The 21,227-nt window shown below is 37.6% G+C and overlaps 1 protein-coding gene across 3 annotated transcripts in view; it reads right to left on the bottom strand.

Annotated features, from left to right (window-relative positions):
- LOC131439265 (ecdysone-inducible protein E75) overlaps positions 1 to 21,227 on the bottom strand; it is a 139,786-nt gene that overhangs the window by 48,860 nt on the left and 69,699 nt on the right. The window lies entirely within an intron of this gene.

Raw genomic sequence — 21,227 nt, 5'->3', positions numbered from 1 at the left:
ATCACCGGTTTAATTTTGCTGAAACCTGGTAGGATTCGTACTGTCAGTATAATCGTAGCACCAGCCATGCAATAATGGCTCTGTAGACTCTGAATCGGCTGCGAAGTCTGTTGAAACAGAAGGTCAAATTCCACTACAGGAATGTAATAGCAACTTCTTCATTATAAAAAACGTGCTTAGTCCGCCTAGCAGTGAGATGCTACCTTTTTTTATCTATCCGCATGTGTTTCTGCATGAATATTCTTCGGTATTCTTAGTTTTCATAAAATTATTTTAATGAACATCGTTTTAAATCACTAAATTTCTGTTTGAGCTGTTAGTAGAATGTTGTCACTAATAGTACTGTTGTTGTACCGTTGAATTCCACTATGTTATATCACGTCATTACACTCTCACAAAGTCACTATTTTCACAGTCACTATTTTTCGAAAGTGTATCAAACGTTATAATACAGATACGTATTTCGGAATGCTATTTGCATCCTTCTTCAGTGTATCGGTTTTATAAGTTTATTCGTTTAAATGACAATTGGAAATTTCAATCCCTTATTACCTTGAAATTTCGGAAATGCAAGTTGGTACAAAAAGAGAATTGTATGACACCATCTAATAATTCCTTTGAATCTAAAGTGTGACAATTGATCAAGCATGCCATGAGATGTCGAAGAGAGTTCCATTTTGGAGTTGATGGTTATTATTTACGGTACTTTCAGAACCGATATTAAGAAACGACACCCTGTAATTCTAGAATCTGAGGTTGAGTTCGGATGAAATTCACCAATTTTGTGAGGGTTCATAAGTTTTTTAATTTGAATTTTTGTGTATGAAATTCGTTTTTTTTGCCTTCTTTGTGAAAACGATTGAGCTCCTCTATTCTCGATACTTTTGGACTCGGAATTCGGTGATTGTTAGCCATTTCATTTGATTCGAAATTTTTGAAAATCAGTGTAGTCACCTTGAAGAAATCGTAGTGGGTCCAAATTAATTTTTTTTAGGTACATCGAACTGCAAACCCGATAACCTCGATTAATTTATGTGAAGTTGACATTTTTACATTAATCACCCTGTATCTTCTGAACAGGAAGTAGGATCTGATTAAAAAACAAGAAATTTTATGGTATCTCAAGACTTTTCATTTTTGATGAAGGAAATCGGTTCTATAAGAAACATTAGTGAAGTTGTTTTATTTTCGTTACACATATCATCCTGTAGCAGCGGACTCAGAAATTGGACTCAATTGCAATTGAGGACCTTGTATGGGAGCATAGGACTTTTCATATGAAACTATGTTTGAAGAAATTGGTAAGGGCATCTGCAATAAAGTTGAAAGATTTTTTTTTGTCACACACATACATTTGCTGATCACGACGATCTTATTAGAATAGTATAGGAATGTAAGAAGTTATGTTAAAGTTTTTACACAAAACGTCGTACAACTTGAAAAGTAAACATCCGTTCTTAAAAACATTCAATAGCGTTCAAGCCAACGAGGAGACCTTTCATTAGCGACTAGTTTCATCAAATTCGGTCCAGTCATCTCTGAGATCTCGACCTCTTCGTTAATAACACACATACATACACATTCACATATATCTACACGCATACGAAAATTAGGTCATTTTGGCGAGCTGAGTCGATTGGTATATGACTCTCGACTCTCGCTCGCTTTTTTGCTAAAGTTCGAACGATTTCTATACCTATTTTTTATATTCATAAGAGAAGCTAAAAAGCACTAATCGCATTAATGCCATTCGTTGGTTTTAATGAAAAGCTAAAAAAACTGATTCAATCTACCCAAACAACTCAACTAAGAATACAAAGAAAACTAAGAATTCTTCCAGGTCGAGGCACCATCTTATGACAACTTACGCTTGTAAGTTCAGCGCCACGCATTGAGTCTACAACCCGGGAGTAATTAAGCACTGCATTTTAATTCAAATTGTGTTTGTATGTGCGAATTCTAGATAAACAAAAGTATCGAAATGTTTGACTAGCACTGGACTGATTATGTTACCCCTGAAGGAGACAATATTGATAACTAATAAAGTAAGGCAGTGTGCCTTATTACATATATCCTCGAATACAAAAAAAAAACTACTAAAGTGAAGCTTTGCCAAAAAAAGTTCTTAAGTAATCCCAAGACTTTTTGATCCACGTGTTAAATAATGCGAATGCTTGCCATTATTACTCGAACTCACTTTTTTTATATTCATAATTGCATGCATTGATATTACGGAATGTGAAATACGGAATTCTTCGAATGTGATTGAGCTAACTAGTGGACTGAAGAAAGTTACTGATATATTTTTCTCCGTATTGTCATCCTTAATGCATCGCAGCAAGCTCTGCAATCTGGCTCTTTTTCGGTTGCCAGTGGTAATCAACCAACATTGTAGTAGTTATCATAACTTATCCGAGCAAATGAGTAAGTTTTTCCGTAGTGAATTTGTACCAGACAGTAAACCAATTATAACTTATTTTCAATTTCACTAAATTTGTGAGCTATCGATCTAAAAGTGCCCGCCCTTTTCTGGCTGAGCCAGTAAAAATTCCCTTACATCTTTCATTGCAGCATAAATCATTCAATCCCATTCTCCGTCTTCCGTGGTGGTCAATTCGCACTATTTGGTGGTGAGATGCGGTGATCAGTCTCGTTGTACAACTCACTCACGAACCAGTCGACGGTCGCCTCCAGTGAATATCGTCGGCGGTGTCAGTCGTCCAATTCCAAACAGTATTATTTCAGCATTATGCAACACCTTCTTCGCGGCTACCTGCTGCCAACCACCCGCTCTACCCGATCCAACCAGGCCGCATGATTATTACTTGAGTACGACTGGATTAAGCTGGTAGCCAAGTCACACGTTCGTATGGGGATGCGCGCTACAAGAGCGAGAAAAGTTTTCTGTTTGTGTTTAATAGAGGTTCATTAACCCGAGTATGATGTTGTTTGCGTGCAAGTTTTCTTCTTTAGACTCTTAGCTTGCTGTGATCAATTCCGTGAGCTCAGGAAACCGTCGCATTTCCAATGGTCGTACTGTTGTCTAATGTCGTTTTCGCTTGATACCAAACCTAACCCAGTTTCCACCCTAACTGCTGTCAAACCGTTTGTTTGAAGCTAGTTTTGAACCTAGTTTTAACGTTGTTGAACTGAAAATCGAGTCAGTTTCGAACCTGGTTGTTATATCAGGTTTGCTCAAACCGCCGTTGCTAAGAGCGAAAACAACACAGTTTCGTGAAAAGTGTTTGTTTGATAAAACTACCCTGGGTCAGTTTCAGTGTTCTCAAGCGAAAACGACATAAGAACACAAAACCCTGGCTACGGTTTGACATCTCCAGGAAAAATAATGCGAAAAAGTGCAATTTTTCGTTAGTGAAATAAAAACCTCTTACGTCATTTTACAACGGACACTAGAACTAAAAACTGAACCTACTTCCATCAGCATTGTGACCCAATTCGAGCTGGGGATTGGAGCAGAAAAAAATCCACATTTTCACCATACCTAACCGGGTTATGATTAAGCATAGTTTTATAACTCTTCCAAAACAAACATCAGAATTGGAAAAATTTGCGAAGAAAGAGCACGGAGAAAGGCGAAATGCCGGATAAAAATGAAGAAAGAAACACACGTAAAAAATACAGTCAAGCGGAATGAGGCGGGGGTCTCAGACTGGGTTAGGTTGTTGTTTAACAGGCTCACTCTGTGCTGGGGGGGCTGAGGGTAGGTATGGTGGTTCGTTTGCCATATCTCTCGTGGTTCAATGACCTCGCGAAGAATGGCGATCACAGTCAAACATACACACACGTACAGAGCGCTAACCAGGAAATCACAGTGACGTCACATTGTGTTTCGTTTTATTTTCTCTTCTCTCCACTTGCGAGTTTTACATTTCAGTGTTGTGTGTTGGGTCATCATCATCATCATCATCAACTAAGAGCAGTCTCCACTAGCTCCGTCTCCGTCTCCTCCTCTTCATCAACAAATTGTTCAATGTGGTCACGACTACGATGTATTCATCCAAAGGCCAATGACCAGCATTGCTCGAGATATGATAGTTCCTGTTTCTATCTAGTCGCATTGGACACTTATTATGTATGCTGAATCTCGAATCTGATATATTCTTTTCGAATATCAATCGAAATATTGCGATAATGGTCTGCGATAATACATGAACACATTTAGTAAATCAAGTTAACGTTTTCTGTTTCAAGAATTCATTTCTAGTGTTTATAAAAAAAATTCAATTGCATTTCTTGGAGCTGCTTGAGAATCTAAATTAGCGATACATTCCTCTGTGAACTCGTTGAAACATTCTTTCTGGTATGAGACGTGGAGAATAGCGACCGAAGAAACTAAGAAGTTATCAATTTTAAAATGAAAACATTGTTGATATGGAAATATTTTGCTGCTTTCAAGCGAATTGAATATAACACATTTCAATTCATTTTTAGGAGTAAAAATTCCTTTTTTTCTATCAGGATGGTTGTAGATGAAAAATAACTTTTGGAAACATGTCAATGGTCAGTGAATTTCAATAAATGCGGAAAGATACCACATGAATTTTGTTGTGTCAATTTGAATTATAAATCATTTAGGGAGAGTTTATGTATAAATAGTTTCAATCGTTAAAGCATCAGTCAGACATGACTTATAAATGAGATATGAGAAAACTACAAAAAAAAACCAAAGCCTTCACGATTAAACATCCATTACCGGTACCATGCCTAAGCTATTATGAAAATCAGGAAACATGTCTTCTTACGGGATCATGCCTATTCCTGATGAGTTATTGCTCATGATATAAATAATTTTGCTTATAGAATCATCAGTAATAGGCATGATCCCATAAGAAGATATGTTTCATGATTTCCATAATGTCTCAATCATGGTACCGGCAATAGATTTATATCCGTGTTGGTATTATATTCCCTGTAGTGGTATTTGACCTTCCGTTTCAACAGACTTCGCAGCCGATTCAGAGTGTACAGAACCATTGCATGGCTGGTGCTACGATTCTACTGACACTACGAATCCTTCCTGGTCGGGGCTCGAACATACGACAACTGGTTTGTAAAACCAGTGCCCTATGCATTGAACAGTGAACCCGGTAGAAAACTACAATAAAACGCAAATAAATTTCTATAGGAAAAGGTTGATAGCCCAAGGTAGACATTCTTGCTTGTCGTGACCTTACTTACACGAAACTTCTTTATCATTTCATTGGAGTTCCAATTTAAATTTCATTTTATGTTAGACACCTCTCTCTTCCATGAGTTCAACCAATAGCCAACAGCCTGATGCAAACAAACCTAAATAGTTATAAGATCATGAACAAACTAAATGTATTTTATTTAATGTAATTTATAATAGCAAATCGCTTGATAAAAACAGTGTTTAGATTAACTAATGAATACCAACATAACAACTAATATGATATTCGAAATGTATTAGGTTTAAAGTACTATGTATTGTGGAGTTCACGGCGAAGAAAAACTTATGTATATTGCCAATGAAATAAACTTTTTTGAGGAAAAAAAAGTTGATAGCAATAGTAATTGAAATGAATCAAACTGCAAAAACCGTATAACAATTATATTAAAAGAATGTTGTGTGCGTTGAAACTAAATGTTACATTACAAAACTATCAGTGCAACTAGCTACCATGCGCCTGTGTTTTCCCTCTCTCATAGTCCAGGGCAAATCGGTTCAATTACTACGCCTGGTAAAATCCCGGAATTCAACCGATGTCAATGCCCTTTCCGAAGCGGAATACGCTTTCCAGAACATCGATGATAATAGAGAGGAGCTGACAAAAGCCTTCATCTTTCGCAACTTTCCCAGTGCCAATATTTAACCTTCGTGCTATCTTCGAAAGCAAAAATTTACGTCACCCTTCCGAGCAAGTTCCCTGTTTTTCGGTACACGTCAGTCATTCGAAGCTAAAAAACACATACAGATACAGAGTCTCTTCTTAGAACGAACCGCAAGCTACACACCAGAATCTAGGTCAACTTCTCTTCCAGGGAACTGCCATCCAACACCCTTCTGTCAAGACAAACCAAAACACAGCACGCAGAGAGTTCAAAGACCCGGAACATTGGAATACCATCACCATCAGTACCCAACAGCGTCATCATTGCTATCGTCGACGTCGCCGTCATTATCCTCACAATCACCATCTCTGTCCCCGGTCGGTATGATGAACGATTGCACAGCCAAACCATCCAGTAACCAGCGCTTTTACCGCCTGCTTCCTTACTGACGAGTGGTTTGAGGACTTCCCTAGGTATACAAGCGTGAGAACGAGACAGTCGAGGAGGGCCAATGAAGGAATGATAAAACCAACCGAGCCGAGTTCAGTGACACATGCGCACAGTTTTTCTGGTCACCCCGAACCACCTTCTCTTCCAACAAGAGTATGGATCCAACTAGGCCAGAAAGAGAAAGAATGTGTGGATGTGGGTGTGTGTGTGGTTGCAACATGCTACGAGCATTCGGCTTTCACAGTTCACAGAGCCTATTGATGGTGAGAGGTGAAAGTGGGCTGTTGGCAGAGCTACGAAAGAGGAATAGGCCCTTATAGTAATGATGTAGTGAGTGTACGATCACATCTCTCACCTTCTTGCACCATTCGGTCGGTGGCGGTGATTGGGGTACGGACTGGTTGCTGGTATCGTGTATCAGCCATACCACGAAAGATCATTGTACGCGCGCGAGTAGCACGTTTACGAAACTGGGGAGCTAAGGCCGGAATCGAGAAAAGTCATTGCACTCTCCTGACATCGAATGCCAAACCCCGGGCAATCCAGGGCAAACCACACCCGGCTGATGAGAGGAAACGGGAAGCGATGAATGGAGTGCGTAGCAAACGGGCTGAATGAGGCAACGAGATCTGGTTCGTCTTTCTTTCCAGATTCTTCTGGGGCACTGTAACAAAACGATCGAAGCATGCCGCGACGATACGAAAGAACGGACACGCGCACGCCTGCCGCGAGTGAGAAACGACGATGGCGGGTTTCAACCTATAATTGTTTGTTTCACCTATTTCAAAGTGGTTTATTTTTGGGCAAAACATTTCCGCGCAGTCATCCACAGACGAGGAAGGCGAAGGGAAGAGGATACGAGTAGAATTGTGGTTGCGTGAAAAAGAAGGATGCGATATAAATGTGTGGTAAACGTGTGCGAGAGCAAACTCTGGGACTTGTAAGTGGAGTACACTTTATTCGGTTCGCGCATTGTTCAGGACTCCATTTTTTTCTGATTGAGTCATATCGCATTTGATTATTTGGGTTGCTTGGGTATCGCACTGTTGTTAAATCATTTTTCATTGCTTTTCGCCAGGCTTAATTGCACAGCTTGCTATCTGACAATCTCATATAGGTATGTAGGTTCACTGTCGGTTGAAGGTACGATGTCTCGGGCGGCATGTGGGAGGTGATTCACACTGTGTGTGCTGGGCGCCTCAGGTGATTGAACTCTGCGATTTTACGTTGCATTGTTTTATTTTTCTCTTTTCGGTTGTCTGTTTTGCTTTGGTTGTTTACAAGTTCGGATAGGCAGTTATTATTTTCACAGAATTTCACTTTGTTTAAACAGAGCTATGATTCACTAGAAGTGTAATCGTAATGGAGTTAGCTTGGTCAACTCAGCGTCTCCCGGAAACAATGCTTGGAAAAATCAAATACGAATGCTTTTAACGGTACAACAAATAAACAAATCTATTAGACATGATTAAAAAGTGAATGTTAAATGGCATTGTAATCTGATTTTGAAGTTATTTCTTTGCAATACACCTCCTAATTTAGACTCATCTTTCAGAATCAGTCTTAAGGATTATTTCTACTGAATTGACGCAATGGTTGTGAGGTCATTTCATAGCTTTAAACTAATCATAAATTTTGCGTCAATCTGTTCGTGTCAGTTTGTTACGAGAAAAAAGAATGCACGTAACATTTCACGTGAATTGAAAATTAGTATTGTGAACTGCTTTAAAACTGGATAGTTAAACAAAACATCTGAGTTCTTTAAATAATACGTCTGAATATCATAATTACGACCAATTATGAACAAATTTACTGTTTTCGATTTGAAAATAATTTTCTAGTGTTTAAATGATTATTGTTCTTCGAGAACATAATGTTTAGCAAATGTATGTACAATATTTTAGCTGTAACTTTTTCCTTTTCGGAAATGCATTAGCGTCAAGTGTTGGTTTTAATATCAGATTTAGAACGAAAATAATTTTTGAGCGTCAAATCGATTTTCTACAACATCTCCTTGACAGTATTTATGTACAATGAACAATTTCCGAGTAACAGTGATTTGAAGAAAGTACATGCATACATACATTCACTCTTTTTTAATCAGTCCGCTCCATGTACAAAACAAATGATTTGCCTTACTGAAGATGTGAGCAAAGTTTTATTCAAAGCAGATAAAATCTATCCTGATTTTCTCTTTGTTTTTGCTGTTAATGTTAACTGGTTAAGGAATTGTGTAACGTCAACGAATTGTGTAACATATGCTGAAAAAAGCCTTACTACAGAAAAAATACCTTCTTAAAACTATTGATTTTCCACATACCATCATAAATAAACAAAACAAACTATTGTGAATATCGGTTTAGCCATCTTGTAGAAAAGTGTGTTAGGTCTTCGTTGCAGTTTCGACGAGCGAATGCAAGAGAGGATTTTCGCATGCGAACTTAATCATGAGCTTCTCCGCTACTGAAAAAAGTTTCATTGCTACCACTAAATATTTTGCTCCTATGAGGTATGTGGATTCGTGGTTAATAAAACATCAACATTCTGACGTGGACCCAAGCAGCTAACGCGAAAAGATGTATGAGAAATATTTGATTGAACTTTAGAAGCTGCTTAAGAGTTTAATACGTATATTGTCAACTAAAGTTTCTATTTGATTACAATAAATCCTAAATTAAAGTTCAGCTATTATTTTGTCCTTCAATATTTACTCCACAAAACAGGAGTACAAAAATTGTGCAGAAGGCACTGCATACACACATACAAAAGTTAGATTTCACAGTGATAACATAACTTTTCTTTATGAGACAGGAAAAATTTCCAGTCATGTGATTACCACGAAATTGTCCAACGAAGTCACTTTGACTGCTTGTTAATATATATAGCAATTATAAGGGGAAAACGATACCCGATCCCCCAGAAATTCGTAATATGCAATTTCCCTAATTTGTGACGTTTTGTACAACATATAAATGCGATTATTAGGAATTGTAGTTGAAAAACTGTTAAAAAAAGGAAAAATATTAAAATTATATTTGAAATATATTTCTTTACGCATCAGTTATTTGTTCACGATGCAACCATTTTGACTGCTTTTGAGCAATATAGGTATATTATAAGTTTTGAGTTTTCTTAGTGTTAATCTTCGGTATCGGTTTCAACACCCGTGATCTGTTATTGCTAACTCTCGTATATTTTTTATACGAAAAACAGTGCATTTTGCGTTTAAATCGAAAACATAAAGCACAGTACATTTTTCAATACGCTTTTTATCTAACAATAGTTAATAAAAAACAAAAGTAAATAATTATCAGATGATTTATTTTCACAATCTCAATAGTTTTTCTTTTTATATCCCTTTTTCTAAGTTATTTTTAAGTTCAATATGAACTAAAAAATGCACGAATTAATCATCGAACATTTTTCGCATAAAAATTCAGTTGTTTTTTTTTTGTAAGAACGGATATATTTGATGATGATTTTGATTTAGTATATTCTTTGGTTTTGATGGAGACAATTTAAATTTTAAATCAGTTTAAGTTTTAAATCAACAAAATTTAGCAAAGTTGTCGTGACACGCTCTAAACAAAACATGAATAATGAGAGCTCGGATAACACACGAACAAAAACGATTTGGCGAAGTCGTATTGTCATACTGTCTCATTTGCACTCAGTAAACGGAAAATGCCGCAAACATTTGCCTGGTAGATACACCTAAGCAAATGCTTCGATGCTTAGTAGCTAATAAAATCACCAAGTTAAGCCTTTACTATTGCTTACCTCAAGCTGCAAATACAGAGAACAGACATCGAAGTAGAGATTTCAATTTGTGTAAGAAATTTAACGGATGTTTTAAAAAGCAATCACCAAGTAGCAATTCTCCTGTAGAGGCGCTTCGAGCAGACCAGTAATCCCTTGGGGACTCTTGCGTTCGAGCTTTCATACAATGGTAATTCATGCGTGCAAAATTTTTAACGGATTTTTACTTGTATGCTTTACACAGCTTTTTTGAAAAAGTTTGTACTAGCTTGGATGTCTGTTCTCTGTGCTGAGAAAAAGCAAGAGCAAGGCCCAAGAGATCTGTTTCGATTGACTTTGATATTCTTGAATTTTTTTATTATGATAAAATATTTAAAAAAATATATTTTTCAAGTGTTTGATCCTACGGGCTCTCCAGAAAAATAAATTGCTTCCTTCGATTTTATAGACGGTAAACTTTAAATGCGGTTTTCTCGAAAGCAGGGTTCAGTTTCCATCGTCATTCGAAAACTACTTCACCATTTTTTAAAATTTTACACGCACTTTCTACATGTCATATTCTAAACTCTAACGTTTTTCTTTTCGTTTTTTTTTGTTACTTTGGGGAGGTCATTTCAACAATCGCATTTTTGACTTTATCCCTCCGTCTGACAGATATATTTATACTTCGGTCTGACTGATGGATCTGGCCAGATCCCTATTCATTTACTGGTATTTTTTACGTATGTCGGTGTAAATTAGAAGTGTATTCATGTATGTATTACAAATATTTATTTATTTATGTATTATCAATATATAAAATTGATGGTAGGAAACGAAAAAGGGCTGACTGGACCCATCAGTCAGACGGAGGGTTAAAAGACCACCAAAAATTGAAAAAAAAAATTAAAAATTCAAATAAAAACTTTGGGGTCTAGAAAAACCTCTACTTTATGTATATTATTTTGATTTGTTTACTTCTGATGAGTCTGCGCTGAGATACAGCGGACACCGAAAATTATGATTTCTAAGAAACGTCCTCAGAATACTTCTTCACTGTCTTATTGCTCCTTATTTTTCTACGAAAAAATTACGTAATATTGTTCGAATGATGCTTTGTATTATGTAAAACATTTAAATTTATTTTGTTGAACGATAGCTCTAAGAAAATTTGCAGAAATAGTGTATTTTTTTCAACCGTAAGACATTAACTATCCCCTCCCCCCTCCATTTCCCCTTTAAACAATTCTAATTACAATATTAATACAATTGAACGATTTGGTAAAATAGTATTCAGCGAAACGTCATTCGACAAAATGACCCATTCGGCGAAATGACCCTTTCGGCGAAATGGCTTGCGGTGAAACCGCTTGCGGCGGAATGGCTTTCAGAAAAATTACCATGGCATAAAAAGTACAGTCCATTTTAGTGGGAAAATACTGTACAACTTTTTTTGGTTCACTTATAGAGGTTTTAACCTTAAGGTCATTCACCTCTTCGGGTCAGAAAAACTTTCTGACCTTATGTGCGGGGTTGGGAATCGAACCCAGGTGGGTTGTGTGAAAGGCATCGCCTTATCGAACGAAGCTCTGGTTGATTGGAAGTCGATATCTGCGATTCAAATGAAAAGATTGCCCGGTTAGTTTGGTTTGATGGTGCATTTGTTGGTGTCCCTCTGATGTTGAATAATTTATTCGGACAATATAACCGTGCGGTGCTGAGATTGGTAACTCCAAGATCAACTAATACAAACCCGTTTCACCTTCTCCAGAAAGGTTAAGCTTCTAGAGTTTTGAATCAAGAATCATACTTCCGAAATATATCCAAATTGCAACGTCATTTTTGCTGTTTTCAGAAAGACTGAATATTTCTCATTAAATACACACTTGGAACGATACAACCGATCTATTTACTATATTCTATGTATTCTATATTTCCTTTGTATGGAGCAAAAGATAATTAGTTTTAAGTCGCATTAATTTTCATAGCTTCAATTCTTGAGGGTTTAAAAAGAAAAGCGCCCGCCGACCAAACTGGAAATAAAGATTGCAAATTTTAATTGAATGAATTAAAGCAAATCCATTTAGAACTACTAATCAGTTCCGTTTCTATGTCCTTTATAGGACGAATTCTAAACTTGCCGAATCCCAGAAAATATTGACTGAACAGAACAATTGTCATCATCCTGTGAACACTTATACTGCGACCAGAGAACGCGATTTCAAATCAGCATTCCATTCGTTAGTCGATTTAGCAGCTTATTTTTAATTTCTCAGCTGCACCGGATTGAACATTACGAAACCGTTTATACTGTTTGTATCAGTTTCACCCATTTCGGCCAGTGAATTTGCCTTTAATATGAATTCATTGCTAGCCAAGTGACACAACAGTTACAAGTCAATAGCCTCTAACTCTGACCGCCTAGGAATGTCCCCTTCTCTGTCGCACACGCATATGTATGCTCATTTATGCCAACTACTCATTCTCCCTGATCGACACAACTAACCCACAGCCCACTACGTTAACCTGCTTAACCGACCAGCTGACAGCTTCTACCACATAAGTAGAAGGCGGCGATCCGTTCGTTCTGGCATTCCGCGTTTTCCACCAACAATCAATCTAGTCAGCATTGCCCACGTGACCCATACGACAAAGATTTCAAAACCACTCGATCCTATCTCCCGCCACAAACTCAAACCACCCATCAAATCTGGAAAAGTCAATATCTCTACTATAACCTAGTATAACTACCTTTCCTCGCTTGACTACCCCATACCATCATCACGTTTCCCAGTAGCTCAATCAAACAAAAGCAAACCGAAAAACGTACGAAAAAAAAACAAAGTGCACCAGCTTCGTGTGGACTATGTTACCACTGAGCCATAGTTCGCTGCTTTGCTTGCGAAACCTCATTGAAGGTTCATTGCACCTTCGAACTAGATACATACTCGCACACACACTCATTCCACCAAACCAAACAAACCAGTGGGTAAGCAGGACAGCGAATTCCACCCCCTTTTTTGCCAGTGTGCGTGTGTGTAGTGACGGAACTGGTGTTGGTGCCCTCGCAGAGTGCTCACCGGTCGTCCCGCTCTAACCAATCGTACTAGACGAGTAGTCAATGCGAATGACGCACGTCTCTGGCAGAACAGAGCTCGCCTAATGGTATAAAGTAACTACTTTTATAGAAAGGGTCGCACTGCCCGAATGTTTATATCTGTTGATGTATACAACCGATAGCATTGACATATTAACAGCTCATAGACCTTTGAGAGAACCCTCGCAGTCGTGGTGGTCTTACTTTTTGCTTTGCTTTCCGAAATCTAAAAACGCATGGAATTTTAAAATCTCTTCATCGCTCAATATCAAACATTCATCGTGTTGCATCAAAGCATCAAAAAGACCTACCAATATCATCTTAAAATGATGAAAATGTGTTTTAAACCGCAGATCAGTTTACTGACATCTTTAACCTAAATGTAAGGTTGATGACCCAAATTATTTCTTGATCTGCAGTCGTCCTCTTTGCGCTAGAACTCTCAGTGTTCACCACCGCCACTCCAAACCAGAACAACTCGCCATCGTTAACCAGCCGACACCATCGGTTCAAGACAGTGTAGCATGGCCTACTACGCAATCGTTCGTGCATTTGCATCTCACTTGCACACTCGGGTCGTATGGCGAAACGCGTACAAGGCTAACTACGATGGTATGGCCTCTCACAAAGTGAATGGCGGCCGATGCTACTACTACTCATACAATTGCAACGTCTCTCTTCCACTCTTTTTATCGGCAACGAACGTAAATCAGAGTGAGACCGAGTCGCATCGCAAGCAAGATACCTACTATTCTTGATAAGTTCTTGGGTGTACCAAAACCCTACCACCCACCCAACAGCTCCATTGCTGCTAACCTAGTCGTTGTCGGTAATTGCCTGCTGTTGCTTGCTTTCCCCACGGTCCACATGACGAACGTGTCGGTGTACTAGTTTAAGTCAGGCAAAACAAAAATGGAAATACAGAGAGAACAAAACAGAGTGCAAGGTAATGCAATAAGCTTAACCAAACCATGGTAACATAGGGCAATAAACCTATCATCGCCCTCTTAGAATGTGCCGCACGATTGGAATGTAGATTTTCTCATAAAGCTAAGTTTTTCCGGCTTTTAAGTCGTATGATGAACCTAGTTCTGTTCCAGCTGTTATCAATTATCTTTTCTTAAATTAATAACTGATTCATCTGAACTGTTCTGTCATCTCGCAGTTCAACATATATCGCTAAGCAATCGTAAAGATACTTGCAGGACACTTTTTAGTTTGGTATCGAAGTGCAGTGTCCCAACTGACATGCCAAACGAAAAAAAATTGTTCGACCTATCATGACAACTAAATATTCTCGCTGCTTCCGATAAAACTATTGAACTCGGAGAATTCACTTTCGGTGAATCGATTCAATCGGTCAAAATTATTTCGATTTCAATGACCAAAAGACGTCTTGAACATTTTTGTGTGAGTGTTCACCCTTTTGACAATTCAAATAAGAGTACCAGCGGGTCATTTCGCCGAATGACAATTCGCATAATGACATTTCGCCGAATGCCTTTTAACCGAAAGTCGTTTCAGCGAATGAATCATTTCTACGAAAGAGTAATTTCGCCATAAGACTAATATCGTCGAAAGGATAATTTCGAATACATCATATTATTAATTAATGCCGGTAGCTCACGCATACAACCATGTAGCCGCCTCGTTCGCCCGGTGTACTCAAAGCTAGGTTTCTTTGCTTTATGCCCCGTTTACACTTCTGCTGGCTGCCAGCATGCTGGTGTCAGTGTACTGCCCTCTTAGGAAAAAACGTTCAACTGTGGTCCAATGATCCAAAGTATTAGACCAACGAAGGACCACCGTTGAACGTTTTTTTCCTAAGAGGGCAGTACACTGACACCAGCATGCTGGCAGCCAGCAGAAGTGTAAACGGGGCATTAGTTAGATTATAATGAGCGGTAGCGACTGGACAGCGTACTAATCAAAACGATGTGGCGAAGCCGCTTTCGATATTTATTCATTTGCAGTCAGTTAACGAAAAATAATAAATTATTTAATAAGCTTGATAAAGTCAACTAATAGTCTTGGAAGTTCCGTTCTGAGTATCATGAATTAGTCTGAAAAATTAGATCTATAAATCTCCATTTAGGGATTCATTGAGGTTGATATTCTATCCAACTTTTTAATGATTTGACGAGATAGCAAACAAACTCAAATGTTCAAATTTATATTATTAAAAAAAACTCTAATTTCACTTATCGTTTTCTAATGAAATGAATCTGAGGACAGTTGGTTCACTAATCACACACTCGTATTCTTCTTTTGTCGTCACTGCTAAGGAAATTTTTGTTGTTGTGTTCGGAAATATTCAAATCATTGTGAAAATGAATACTTGAATTCAATAAGTAAGCTTTTTAGTAAAAGTTTTAACTGCCACAAGAGATGACAGCGAACGGTTTTAAACATCACCGAAAAGAAAATCAGTTCTAATACTGTCAAAGTAATTTGGCAGATTTAAAGAATTTATGATCGTATGTCTTTGATATTTAAAAAAAAACATGTATTTGAGCGTGCACTTGCTTAGTTTGAAATGTATCGGTATTAAATTTGTTTCTGATCTCTACAGAGTGACTTGTTCAAGACAATTCTGACCTATTCTAATATTCCCACCTCATTTATACTCTCTTTAGAGATCAATATCCAACACGGAAAACCTTCTGTTAAACAATTTTTAGTTCACTAATTACTTTATTGAAGTATCTTTTGATATAATTTGTTCTATTCAGCATCTTCTTACAAAAATAAAACAAATTTCGATTGGATTTTTTTAATCGCCTGATTTTCAATCATCCATTGAATTGCATTGTATTGTACTTTAGAATCACTGGGCTGGATTCTTTCTCACTTTGGACATCTTGACATCTTTTTTAGTACTCTTTGATCTGGGAATACGTTAGCAACGTTTCACAAAAGATGGTGCTACCAGATTTTAAGTGTCACGTTGAAGTTTCGAATCAAATAAGTGTAAACGCAAGCTCATTTCTCTGCCTTTCCAAGCATTGCGTATCATCCAACAAGATAGAAATTTGGTACCGCACAAGATGAAACCGAGCGCACGGAAATGTTGCAAGTGGCTTAATAACCGTTTTGCCTTTATCTATATAAAGGCATTAGAATTGCTAGAAAAACCGACTACAGAACAAAGCCTCGGAGACCCATAGTGATATATACCAATCGACTCAGCTCGACGAGATCGGAAAATGTCTGTGTGTGTATGTGCGTGCACCTTCTAACGCGCAATTTTCGCAGAGAGGGTTGAACCGATTTTAACAAGCTTAGGCTCGTTTGAAAGCTACTATTGGTCAAGTTCAAAGATCAAATTGCTGTTACTTCTGGTTCCGGAGAATGGATGGTGTAAGTGACGTAACCGACAAAACAAGTTGTTTTTTACAGCTCAATTTTCTCGGAAACGGCTAAGCCGATTTCAACAAGCTTAGGCTTGTTTGAAAGCTTCTGTTGGGCCATTGATCAAGTTCAAAGATCAAATGACTGTGATTGCTGGTTCCGGAAAAGAATTAAACTCGTTTTAAAGATACTATTAGATAAGCTCACAATACTAATGGCTAAGGATAGGATCTTATGATAGTTCTAATGAGACTATTTGAATGGCAAGAGAAAGGCATTATCACACCACTAGGTGAGTTAAGAAGGAGTTTTTTTTATTCAATAGTATAAATTTGAAAATACACTGCTTAAGCTCTAGGATGCCGAAGGACATTTCCTTATTTTAAATAACTGTTTACTCAAAACTAGTATAATTTCAACTATTGTGGTGATGTCGCATTGGGGTAACGGCGATCTACTGTGGGGAATCCTGCTTCCAGTTTTAATAAAAGTGGGTTTCGTACTGTGTTATGACTGCCGCCCCAAGAAAAATATTCACGCGACTTAATATGGTGGGATCAAGATGCAAATGTTTCTGGACTTAAATTTAGAAGCTTACAGCAAAGATTGTAGATATCGATGGACAATGCCAGGAATAGAAAAAGGTGGATATTTTGATGAAAGCACTCTGGAGATCATTTTTTTGGTCTTGAAAAAGTCATACAATGAAGAATGCCTTTTTTACCAGCTGCTGAATTTCGATGGAAACAATTGTCGCTTGTTTGGTGCACCGTACATTCCTTAGAGAAAATGTTCTGCACACGGTGCGAGTGAAACAAATAATAACACTAATTGCGTAGAAGGGCTCTCTTCAAATATTTCCGTCATCATACGAGTACATTATATAAGGCGGAGCTAACGAGAGGAGATATAGAACAAACAGAACGTTGTGATTGGTTATTGTAAATTTGATTATTTCATAAGGTGAAAATAGCTCAAAACAGTCATTGACGGATTTGTTGGTCCAAAAAGGGCCCAATCGTTGAATTTCTTCGTTAGCAAAGAGATGGCTGAACCGATTTTCACAAACTAAGATACAAATAAAAGGTATTATGGTCCCAAGGCATGCTATTGAATTTCACTTGGATCCTAGTTCCGGTTCCGGAGTTACATGGTTACATGGAAATTTCATCCAGATCCTATCTCCGATTTCCGCAGTTACAAGACGATGAGTGTCAAAGTTTTCAAATCGCCATGTAGAATGACAATATGTACAACACCGGTACGTCGTGATACGGTGGAAAAAGAAAACACAAAACGAACGATGCGTGCTTTGTTCTATTTCGTACAAGCTATAAAGAAAAAGAAACGGTTACGTATGGCAATAAAAGAATATAAAGCTGGGGTAAAACAAATGATATAAAAAACAATGTCAAAGTCGTTTCATATTGTTTGCTGGCAAACGAACCAGCTTCGGCTTTTCCGGTCATCTGAATCCGTTTTCGAAAGAATATGAAATGGTGATTAGAAACTGCAAATCAACAAACTTTCTTCAAGATGACTAAATCGATTTACACAAACTTATAGGTTATTAAAACAGGTTAAAAATCCCAACAATATGCTTAAGTTGCGCGTGCAAGCATGAGCATGTTTATGCGTGTTTAAGCGCACTTTGTAGTAGATGCTTAGGTAATAGAGGTAGATTCTACGTAGATAAATCCAAAAAAAATGTTTTTTAAATAAAGTGAATATATCTCAAAAAATAATTTTTTTACACTATTCATATATTCAGCAAAAATACTTCAAATATTTTTTTCTTCAAAAAGAGATAGAAAAAGTTGAACTACGTTTGGAATTGTTTTCACGCATTTGGTTTGGATAGCAACGTTTTGTTAAGCTATGACCACTTTTATCTCGTCAAGTTTAGCAGGGGAACTGATATGGCGGTACCCCCGTTCATCTCAGCATCAGTAGTCATCTCGTATAAGAAAATCAGTTAGAGTCTGTTTTCTCTGTTCGATAGATTGACTTTAAAGGCTCGCTGTTCGCTGTTTCTCTTCAATATCACTCATTTCTTCACCTAGACGGGTGAACCGATTTCTTCAATTTTAGATTTAAATGGTCCAGGGTGTTAAGTACAAACTAATCAAACTATAAATATATATATATATATATATATATATATATATATATATATATATATATATATATATATATATATATATATATATATATATATATATATGTATATACATAGAAATGAAGAGGTCACTTAAGAACGGATGGACTGATTTACATGATTCATGTTCGTACATCCAAAAATTTAGGGAAATCCACCGGAAAAGTGGGAAAAATCCATAAAGTTGTTTTGTACGGACGATGGAATTTTCCGTTGAAAAAGTCGCCTATGTTTGCTAGATCATCGATAGGTTTTTGGCGCATAACGAGTTGCATAAGGTTTTTGGCCGTCGAAGAAAGGAATACTAGATCGCTGAAAGAATCTTTTGGCGCGCAACGAGTTGTTTTGTGTGAAGTTTTCAAATGCATACTTGTTTCATGTGATTCGTCATTCCGAGCCACGTGCTAAATTGGGTATCAACATAATTGCTTGCCAAATGATTAATGATGGAACGCATATGAATGTTCTAGGTATACCGTAAAACTTTCTGATATGGATATGGAATTTTCTGATGTGCATTCTCAAGACCGAACTCCACCATTCGTTAATTGTAGGTGGAGAACTAAGCAGAATAATGTGGTGTCGACTAATGAGACGATTATTGATACAACTAATAAACGAATGCAGTGTTCATGTAAAAGTTAATGGACACAATATTTAATAAATTTGATAACACAATGGTAACTTGAATTTTCGAATGTCCCAGAATTACTCATTTTATCTTTCGGTTTTTTTACAATATCAAACTAACTAGAGATCGTGAGAGGATGCAAATTGTAGAGTCATAGTACTCAAGGAAGAGTAGAGATTTGCTTTATGTTTGCTTTACTTTTTATCCCATATGAAACCATCAGTTTGAGAAACCATCGCTGTTTGATGCACTGGACTCAAAAGATGACATGGCGATCGATGCATTTGCTCAATTTTTGCGTAACAAGAGCTTTTAACATATTGACAATATATTTAGATGAATTCGCCGCATCCAAGTAATCAGTCAAATAATGGATACATTAACCGCTTAGGACGTTTGACAATTTTTCTATTAGAAAACATAAATTCAAAACAATAATTTCGGGCGAGACGAAGTTCGACGGGTCAGCTAGTTAATTTATTGAATGGCGTCTTAAGATGGGAGCTTGAAAAGCAGCAAATCTCATCAAACTGATTAGTGAATTCGTTTAGTTTGCAGATTTTATTAGTTGATGGCCAAATAAGCGCACATCGGCAATGTCAAGTCCCGGTTTCCGGTTCCGAAAATACCGAAAATAGTGATCAGAACTCCAAAATAATACTCATTTCGATTTCTCAGAGACTACTGAACCGATTTTCACAAACTTAGATTCAAATGAACTGTACTATGATCCATAGATTGCTGCTGACTTCTACCTAGATCAGACTTCCAACTTCGGATTTGCTGGGTGCAATTGGTTTTAATCTTCTAAATATGGTATAGACATCACCACAACAATAAGCGGATTATAAAAGGATTTTTCAAGACAAATTGATGTGAAACATCATTATTTTTGCACGAAAATATGTTTTCTAAGATGGTATAGCCCAAACGATCCTCCTACACAAACTTTCCAAATCATCCTTGTTCGATGAAAAAAAAATCATTTGTTTTTCAGAACGTTTACCTCTCCGAAATCGAACTCGTGCCGAACAAAACACAGTCGTGCTAATGCGAATAACCATTTGAAGGGTAAAAAAATTGATCATGCCATACCGGTTATCGTGGCAATCGCAGTAGCAGCTAAGGAAAACTGTTCAATTAGAAATGCCTTCAAGGACATCCGAAGCGTGCAGTTCGCAGCTAGGTTTTCCAAACGCTACTGTTTAGTTTCGTCAATTTTTAACCTCGCACGAAGAAAAACCGGTTCGCATCAAACCACGCGAATTGCGAATACACTGCGCACTTCTTTCTAGTCTTTTTAGTTGGTAGTTTAGCGTCAGTCTCACATGTGCAAAGTATTGCAAGGCATTCAACCAGCGACACAGAGAACATTGACAGTTCTTGACTCGATAAGTTGTGCTAAAAGTGAGCTGCTACCCCGCCACTGGTCAAACGGTCCGGGCCCGAGCCCGGCCGGGTCGGTGAACTAGACAATGCCAAACTCTAGCCGGCCGCGCGTTTCGCAAGCAACTTGATTTTATTATTTCTCGTACTATAGCCGAAGAAGAATCATTTAGATAGCAACAGATGATAATTCTGTTGCCGAGATCAATACTATGCATTATGTGTGGTATAAAATAGTTCTAATATTTTGATGTAATTTTGTCAAGTCTCGTTGAAATGCAAAACTTAGATGAACATATAAAATAAACCAATCGCATCCCTAGACTAGTGCACTGATAATAATAAATCAAAACAGTACGCAGCAGGCAACGATGGGAAGCCACATGGCTCAGATCAATTCGGTTTTCTGGGACAGCGCAGGATTGGTTGAGCTAAAAATATGCAACGATCGCAGCAAGCGCGATCGCAGGACGGCACCTAGAGATATGTTGAAGTGCGCGAAGGAAGGAAAAATAACGTGCGCTTGGTTATGCTGCTACTAATTTGCGCGCGCGACACTCGACTCGTACGTTGGTAGAAACTTGTTTTTTTTTTACTTCTTC

The sequence above is a fragment of the Malaya genurostris genome, chromosome 3 (genome assembly GCF_030247185.1).
Source record: "Malaya genurostris strain Urasoe2022 chromosome 3, Malgen_1.1, whole genome shotgun sequence".
In the NCBI taxonomy this organism is placed as follows: Eukaryota; Metazoa; Arthropoda; class Insecta; order Diptera; family Culicidae; genus Malaya; species Malaya genurostris.
Note: the sequence above shows the minus strand (reverse complement) of the source record. Positions and strands in the feature narration are given on the sequence as shown.